Here is an 8,773-nt window from a genome sequence, read left to right on the forward strand (position 1 = left end):
TGTGTGTGTGTGTGTATATATATATATATATATATATATATATATATATATATATACCATGTATGTATACCATGTATATGTATATACATATACATGTATGGTGTATATCATGTAGTATATATACATATATATATATGTACATATATATACTATATATGTACACACACACACACACACACACACACATACGCACACTATGTTTGGCTCTAGTAATTTCCCCTGAAATTCTCATTCATGTTTGGTGATATAGCAATGTTCAGAACTGAAATGATCAGGTTATAAAGGCTGTCACCTCATCAGTGGATAGATCCCTTTGAAGGATTAATAATGTGAATGGAATACTGGGTGGTAATTGTAGACAGGTGGGGCATTACTCAAGGATGTAGGTCACTGGGGGTGTGATTTATACTATATCTGTCCCTGGCACCTTCCTATCATTGGATTTTTATTTGCTGCTTGCCATGAGCTGTTCAGCTTTCCTCTCCAAGCCTTTCCACAGTGGTATTATGCCTCACTTGGGGACAGAGCAATGTGGTTGGCCAGCCATGAACTAAGTATTCAACAATCAACAAAAATTCAAATAAACCAACATCTTTCTGAGTCCAAAATAAACTTTCCCTCCTCTCAACTTTTCTTATCAGGTATTTGGTTACAGCAATGAAAAAATGAATGATATAGCACATATACATTTATATGAAAGTGTTCAATCTTTCAAGAAAAAACTCTTTTTAAAAAATTTTTATGTCATAAAGTAATATGGTATTTTTATTTATCTCTGGTTATATCTAACATTTGAAATTTAAAGAAAATCTCAACATTCCTAAATAAGAAACAAAGTATAATATACGGGCAAACAATTAATAGGAGTTCATGAGTACTTTTTGTGCATTTTTTTAAGTTTCTATATTAATTACTACAAGTGATAAAAAAGTAAAACCTGATTTATCTTTTTAGAAATTTTAAACTATATAAATAGGAGAAAAATCATAATGTATGCTTACTTTTTCAGATATAATCCTTATATAATTTTTTATATATAGAATTTATGAGAGCTTACTTCCAAATTTTTTTATTCAAGGAACTGAGGAAATATTGATATAAGTCATTACTTATATATTAAATGCTATATCGAATAGCATTTAATGAAAAACTATATATCATGAAACATTACATACAAACAAAGGAAAGTGAAAGTATAGAAAGATAAGAAGAGATCAATGTGATTCTGCAAACTGTATACAGAGAATGACAAAAAAAAAATCAACTCTGAATTTAGAAAATGGTAGCCAGAATCACATTTATAATAATTGTTCCACTAGATAAATGCAAAAATCAAATGGGAAATCTCTATTAATATATATCACCATTTTATTAGAGGACAATTAAATAAACATTAAGAGATCATTATTTTGTTTTAATTTAAATAACATTTCCACCTAGTTTACAGTGACATTCTAGGTCAGGGGAAAAACGTTATAATATGGTATAATGAATAAACTTATTTGTACTGATGTCAGAAAACTATTCCACTTGGTATCTCCTTTAATAACTTCTTAAATTAAAAATCTAATAGTTTTCATCTCCAAGAGGATTTATAAAGATATATACTTCCTAAGTTTGGTTTGTGGATTAATAATTCTTGTAAAGCTTTTGGAATTTAGAACATGAATTATATCTAACATGCAGACAAGGCTTAATAAATGTGAATCTAAATTATTTTATTCAAAATGCTTATTTACACCAACTCCTCTACAATTGCCTTAATTTTTATTTGATTTTTAACATTGTATTTATACTATGATTTCATTCACTCTCCTCATTTTTATAGTAGTCTTTTCTCCTCATTCCTGTCAATAATTTTGAAAAAAATTCACACTTGTAGATGAAGATAGAGGAATTAGTATCTGTGAAAACTGGGACAAATTTTAGGATAAAAGTCAGCATCAGCCTATATTACATGTCAAGGATGAATTCCTATATCTTGACATGGCATTGCTACTTTAGAATGTGAATAAAATTTTGGGGGGGGATTATATGCACAGACACAAACACTTACAATGTATTATAAGGGAAGCCATTAAAATGTCCATATAAAAGAAAGGAAATTATATTTTAAATTATGATACATTATTCTCAGTAAAAAACCTATATACCCCTTAGGAATGTTAATTAGAAAAAAAATATAGAACTTTTGAGAAAAATGAAAATTATATGTAAAGGAAAAAACACTATACCCTATAATATAAATGGACATTATGATGATAATTTAATCAAATTGTATATGCATAAGTGGTATGCAAAGAAAATAAAATATTAGTTATTATTCAGAAGGAAATAATTTCCCTATTTTGTAACATTGTTCAATGTCCAAATATTTTAAAATTAAAATTATAGCTAGTTCATGTGTGTGTTTTTTCTATTAAGTAAAATTTCTCATTATTTCCCTAAATGTCATACATAGCATATCTTGTTGCAGGTGGTGATTAATAGATTAACATAGTTATGATAGAGTTATGATAATGATGTGGCTCCCATGTTGAGATTTTCAATGTAACATTATTTAATATATCTGCCTCATTTTCCTGGGAGGTGGAAAAGGGATGATAAATTATGTGTAACAAATAATAATTGTTTGTAAGATTTAAGGAGTTAAAATGAAATACTTAGAACTGACCCTTAATTCTGTCTATACAAGAATATAGGATATCTTTCCATTTTCTAAGGCTTCTTTAATTTCTTCCTTTAGTGTTCTGCAGTTTTCATTGTTAGGTCTTTCACCTCTTTTGTTATATTGATTTCCAAGCATTTTGTTTTATATTTGAGGTTATTGTGAAAGGGATAGATTTTCTTATTTCTCTTTTAGTTGATTAGTCATTGGTGACTAGAAATACAATTGTTTTGTTGGTGTTTATTTTATAGCCTCCTACTTTGCTGAATTCATTTATTAGTTGAATAAGTTTTCTGGTGGAGTTTTTTTGGGGGGTTTTCTCAATATAATATCCTAAAGTAGATAAATAGGGATAGTTTGAGCTCTTCTTTTCTTATTCATATCCCTTTAATTTCTTTCTTTTGCCTAATTTCTCTGGGTAGAGTTTCAAGGACTATGTTCAATAGAAGTGGTAAAAGGGAGCATTCTTGTGTTATTGCATTTTTTAGAGGGAATACATTCAATTTTTTCCCATTAGAATGATGTTGGTGTTGGTTTAACATATATAACATTTACGATGTTGAGACATGTGCCTACTATCCCTAGTTTGTCTAGTGTTTTGAAGATGAATGTATGCTGTAATTTGTCAAATGCTTTTTCCTGAATCTATTGAGATAATCATGTGATTCTTATCTTTAAGTCTATTGATGTGATGAATTATGTTTATTGATTTCCATATGTTGAACCAACCTTGCATCCCTGGGATGAACCCCACTTGATCATGGTGCACTATCTTTTTAATACATTTTTATATTTGATTTGCCAGGATTTTATTAGGAATTTTTGCATCTATGTTCACCAGGGATATTGGTCTGAAGTTTGCTTTCCTTGATGTGTCTGTCAGATTTTGGAATCAGGCTAGCTTCTTAGAATGGATTTGGAAGGGTTCCCTCCTTTTCTATTTCATGGAATAATTTGAGGAGTATTGGTGTAAGTTCTCATTTAAAGGTCTGGTAGAACTCAGCTGAGAAGCCATCTGTTCCTGGGCTTTTCTTTGTTGGTATGCTTTTGATGGCATCTTCAATTTTCATTCAAAATTACTCTTGTAATGTCCTTTGTGGGTGAGGGAAATTATTACCCTCTGGAGGAATGGGCCGGCTGAAAAATAAAAGCCAAGAAAATAGTGTTATGAAATAATTACGAGATAAAGAAGTATAATTTCAGAACTGGGGCAACAATGGGCCAAGCTGATCAGAGGGGTGCAACTTCTAACAAAGTGAAAGTTGTAAATGTACTGGATATGACACTAAAGACACAGGCAACAAAAGAGAAATATAGACAAATTTGACCCTATGACAATTAAAACTTTGTATATCACAAGACTATGACAGAGTAAAAAGAAGATGGACAGAGTAAAAATCAACCTACAAAATAGGAAAATATTCTGCCCTAGCTTGCTTTATTTATAGTGGTACAGTTCAAAGGGGATAGGTAGGTGCAAGGTTTCAGTGTGGAAGGAGCCTTATCTCAGTGCTTACTTCTTCATGAAAAACAGGATAGAGGTGAGAATAGGCAGGCTGTTTGGCTCTTAGTGGGTCACACCCATCCCTGGCGTTGCACAAGACCTTTGGCAGAGCTGGGTGGGAATTCACATGTATCAGGCCATCTCACCAGCAGGAATGCTGCTGTGAGTTCCAGATACCAGAGGTTCCCACTAAGTGACTTCATTGCCAATCTGGTTCACACACATTTCATAGGTGGCTTGCCACAAAGTACCATATGAATTTGTTTTTATCAAAATAGTAACTAAACTCATTGAACAGTTACCATATCGAAAGCTTTCTTTATTTTCCTTTTTTTTTCTATTTAAGAAAGTCCAATATGGTTTTTTGTACACCTTCTAAAATCCAATGATACATGTACAATTTTACTTCTCATTTATATAAAAATGTAAAGTGAAAAGTAAGTTGAATAATTTACATTTTGAGGAAAAGCTAGGAATTACATGAAAAAAAAAATGATCCTTGACCTAATACTAGAAGCACTTGTTATTTTTGTTGTTATTAAATTGGGGATTAGGGAAAATCATAGCTACATTTTCTATTTCTAGTTTAATCATTTTACAATATACTATGTTATTTGATAGTCTTGATGAAAATGTTACTATAATATATTTAACAATGGTGTCATGATGAAGGAGATGTATAATATATTGATGTTATTTCATTTTCTTCTAAATAAAATTATAACTAATTACTCCTTTCAGATGATGTCTTTTTAGGTAGGCGATTTCACTATATAATGCATGAATTTTGATCTATAAAAAGTAAAATTTGTTTTTAGAAAGATTTGAAAAAAGGCATTGTCATCTTAACTGTTTTAAGTGTAAAGATAAATAGTATTAAGTGCACTCATAATTGAGCAGCCACCAATACCACCCATCTCCAAAATGTTTTATCTTTCAAAATTAAAACTCTGCACTAACGAAACAATAACTCCTCATTCTCCACCTCCCTATAACACTTGACAATCACCCTTTTAACATTTTTGTCATTATGATTTTAACAACTCTAGGCATCATGTATAAGTGAAATTATATAGTATCTATCATTTTGTGACTGATCTATTTTTCTTAATATCATATTCTTGAGGTTCATCCATGTTGTATTATATGTTTCATTTTAAAAACTGAATAATAATTCACTGTGTTATATATTGCTTATCCATTCATCTGCCAGTGGATGCTTAGGATGCTTCCACCCTAGGCTATGGTGAATAATATTATTATGAATGTGTGTATACAAATATCACGTTAAGAACTTCTCTTTTCATGTATAATTAATTAGAACAAATAAATAAGTTAATTAAAAAAAGAACTTGCCTTTAATTTGTTTGGATATATACACAGAATTAGAAATATTGTATCATATAATAATTATATTGTTAGTTTATTATGCTTTTTTTCCATGTTAGCTGCATTATTTTACATTTACAGTGCATAAGCATTCTGATTTTCTTTAATCTTTCCTGACAGTAATTTTTTGAGGATGTCATTCAAATGTGTATGATTTGATATGTAATTGTGTTCTTGATTTGCATTTCACTGACAAGGACTTATGTTGAACATGTTTGCATTTACTTATTGGCCATTCGTATAGAAACATTTATTCAAAGTCATATCTATTTAAAAATTGGTATCAGACATTGTGGCAGTGGTACACACATATAACTTCAGCAGCTTAGGAGGCTGAGGCAGGATGATCACAAGTTTGAGGTCAGACGCTATATATATATATATATATATATGAATGATAGAGACAGAACTAAGTGGTAGAGTGCCCCCAGTTTCACCTCAGATGCAAAAAAATATACTATTTTCCTTTTGAGTTTTACATGTTCTGTGTGGAAACACCCCTCTTCAGACATAATCTGCCAGAATATTTTCCTATTTTGTAGGTTGATTTTTACTCTGTCCATCTTCTTTTTACTCTATCATAGTCTTGTGATATACAAAGCTTTAATTGTCATAGGGTCAAATTTGTCTATATTTCTCTTTTGTTGCCTGTGTCTTTAGTGTCATATCCAGTACATTTACAACTTTTCACTTTTAACCTATTTATAGCTTTGGATCTAAACAGTGTCCAACTAACAGGATGTAGTTGGATCACACATTTTTATCCATTGCTCCTAGTTGCATTCCTTACATATAAAATATAAATTTACATAAACTGCCTGCTGACCCTAATATTTGCTATTTTTTGTAAGCAAGGAAGAACAGATTTGCAGGTGTAAAGATTTTTTTTTTATATCGTTCCTTGTAAACCACAATTAACAGTTTTAGTTACCTGAGAACATTCACGGGAAACCTCTATGCTGAAACATTTCTGAGGTTGGACTCAAAGTTTTCAAGAGTCTCCTCCACTTTGGAAAAACTAAATCTCTACATTATTTAATTTACTAAGGGAAATGTTTACAAAATTTTATGTTCTAAAAATATATTTAATACCTGATGCATATGTTCAAATAAAAAAATATTCTATACAATGAACCATTAAATCAAATCCTCACAGATATCAAGGATTGCTCATCAGGTTTATTGGTTAAGCTAACAAAACAAGTACACATAAACTATAAATAAAATTTAAAAAGTTAATTTTTCCAGTGGTAGGTACAGACTTCTAAGCAGATCCAGGAGGATGTTCAGTCTGATCAGACTTAATTGCATTTGTTAATAGACTACATGGAAACCCAGATACTGATGAGATTTTTTTGGTGTAGACAGGGTTTAAAAATTTCTGTTAGTAATGTAATTCAAATTTATAATTTCAGGCTCTGACAACTTGATGCACACATTTCCACCACAGGGTTATACTTGGCAGGAAAAGCACATTATGGCATCAATCTGGAAAGGCATTCTCTCACCTCCACAGGGTTTGGATAAATAAAATTCTTCTAATTTAATATTTCTGCATAGACTCTGTCCTTGAACATTACATTAATTTATAATTTCATTTGCACTATGTTCCTGATTTAGTTGACAGATTTGTGTTCTTAAAGGACAGTTTTTTATATACCTTACACACAAAGAATAGGATCTTAAATTCTCCAACTTCTGTGAGTATTTATAGTCTCTGATAGGATGTAATGATTTGTTTCATTTATCCTGACTGCATTTTTATAATATATTTTTAAAACAATCTGCACTCTCAGATGCTGTTGTGTAATACACATGACATTTCTCTCACTTACATGAGAAGACAGTAGATGTATTGATCACCACTCACTTTAAATAAGTGTTTAAAATGTAACTTTTCCCTTGTCTGATAATATGCAGTGTGGGTTTTGCAAAAGTGGGGCAAAAGAGCAGTAGTTCAACTTATAGAAGAATTATTTTTTTTAGTTGCAGGACACAATACCTTTATTTTATTTATTTATAATGTGCTGAGGATTGAACTCAGTGCCCCACATATGCAAGGCAAGCATGCTACCACTGAGCCACAACCCCATACCTGGAAGGATTCTTAAAGAAATATACAGGAAGAGTTAATTTTGAGACCACAGGAACATTCATATCTTGGAAGCTAGAGTACTTGAAGTTTTGAGAATACATTGCCTTTACAGTGCTAGAAAATATCTTATTCAGGTCACTCAGTCTAAAAGGATGAATCAAATACAGCACTTTCAATTGAAGATTTATTTACATTGGCATCATGTTCTAAAATGGGGGATTACTAATGTCTGAAGAAAGACAAAAACCAGAAAGCTTTCACAGACCTGCTCCTCATGTTGGCTTTATTTAAATAGTTTAACATTAATAGACATATTACAACAAAGGGTGTATGTGAGGTTAATGTCTGCTAAAAAGTTATTTCAATATCATCTGCTCATACCTACTCTCTACAATTATTTTTAATGATTCTAATAAGGAAAACCTGCAAAATTTATGGCTAATCAAAAATATTGAGAAGTGATAGCTCAAGTCTAAATTATTCACATCTAGATAGAAGAAGCCAAGTTTTCTGGCAGGCTACTCAGCCATTAGAATAATTGCAAGATAGATAGATAATAGACAAACACATGCTTGCAGATAAGCATACTTATATAAATCACCCCTGAGATTCATTTCCAAGCAGATAGTGACTTGGTTACATAGCATGGTTTTTTGGGACCCTATGTTAATAATTTTATCATGCTGCTTTTTTCTTAAAAAAATTCATACTTATGAAGTGATCAAGTTTGAAAGTTTGTTGTTGTCAACATTGTTTATGGATGGTTGTAGTACTATAAACTGTTGCAGTTTGGGTTTCAATTGAAAAACATAGTAACTAAAATCAATACAAAAATAATGAATATTTCTATATGAAAATATAACAAGCAAGTTTACTGATAAATTTAGAAACTAATAAAGGTGTATTCTATTCAGAAAATAGCATTCTCTCACAGAATTTGCTAATACATAATTTTATTTGATCATACAATACTTCATCATTTTTCACAATAATGCATAAGGTTTTGTTATGCAGAAAATTTGTGTTTACACTATTTTACTTATTTGCCTTCATAGAAATTGAATATATATATATATATATATATATATATATATATATATATATATATATATATATA

This window comes from Marmota marmota, unplaced genomic scaffold (genome assembly GCF_001458135.2).
Source record: "Marmota marmota marmota unplaced genomic scaffold, marMar, whole genome shotgun sequence".
Lineage (NCBI taxonomy): Eukaryota > Metazoa > Chordata > Mammalia > Rodentia > Sciuridae > Marmota > Marmota marmota.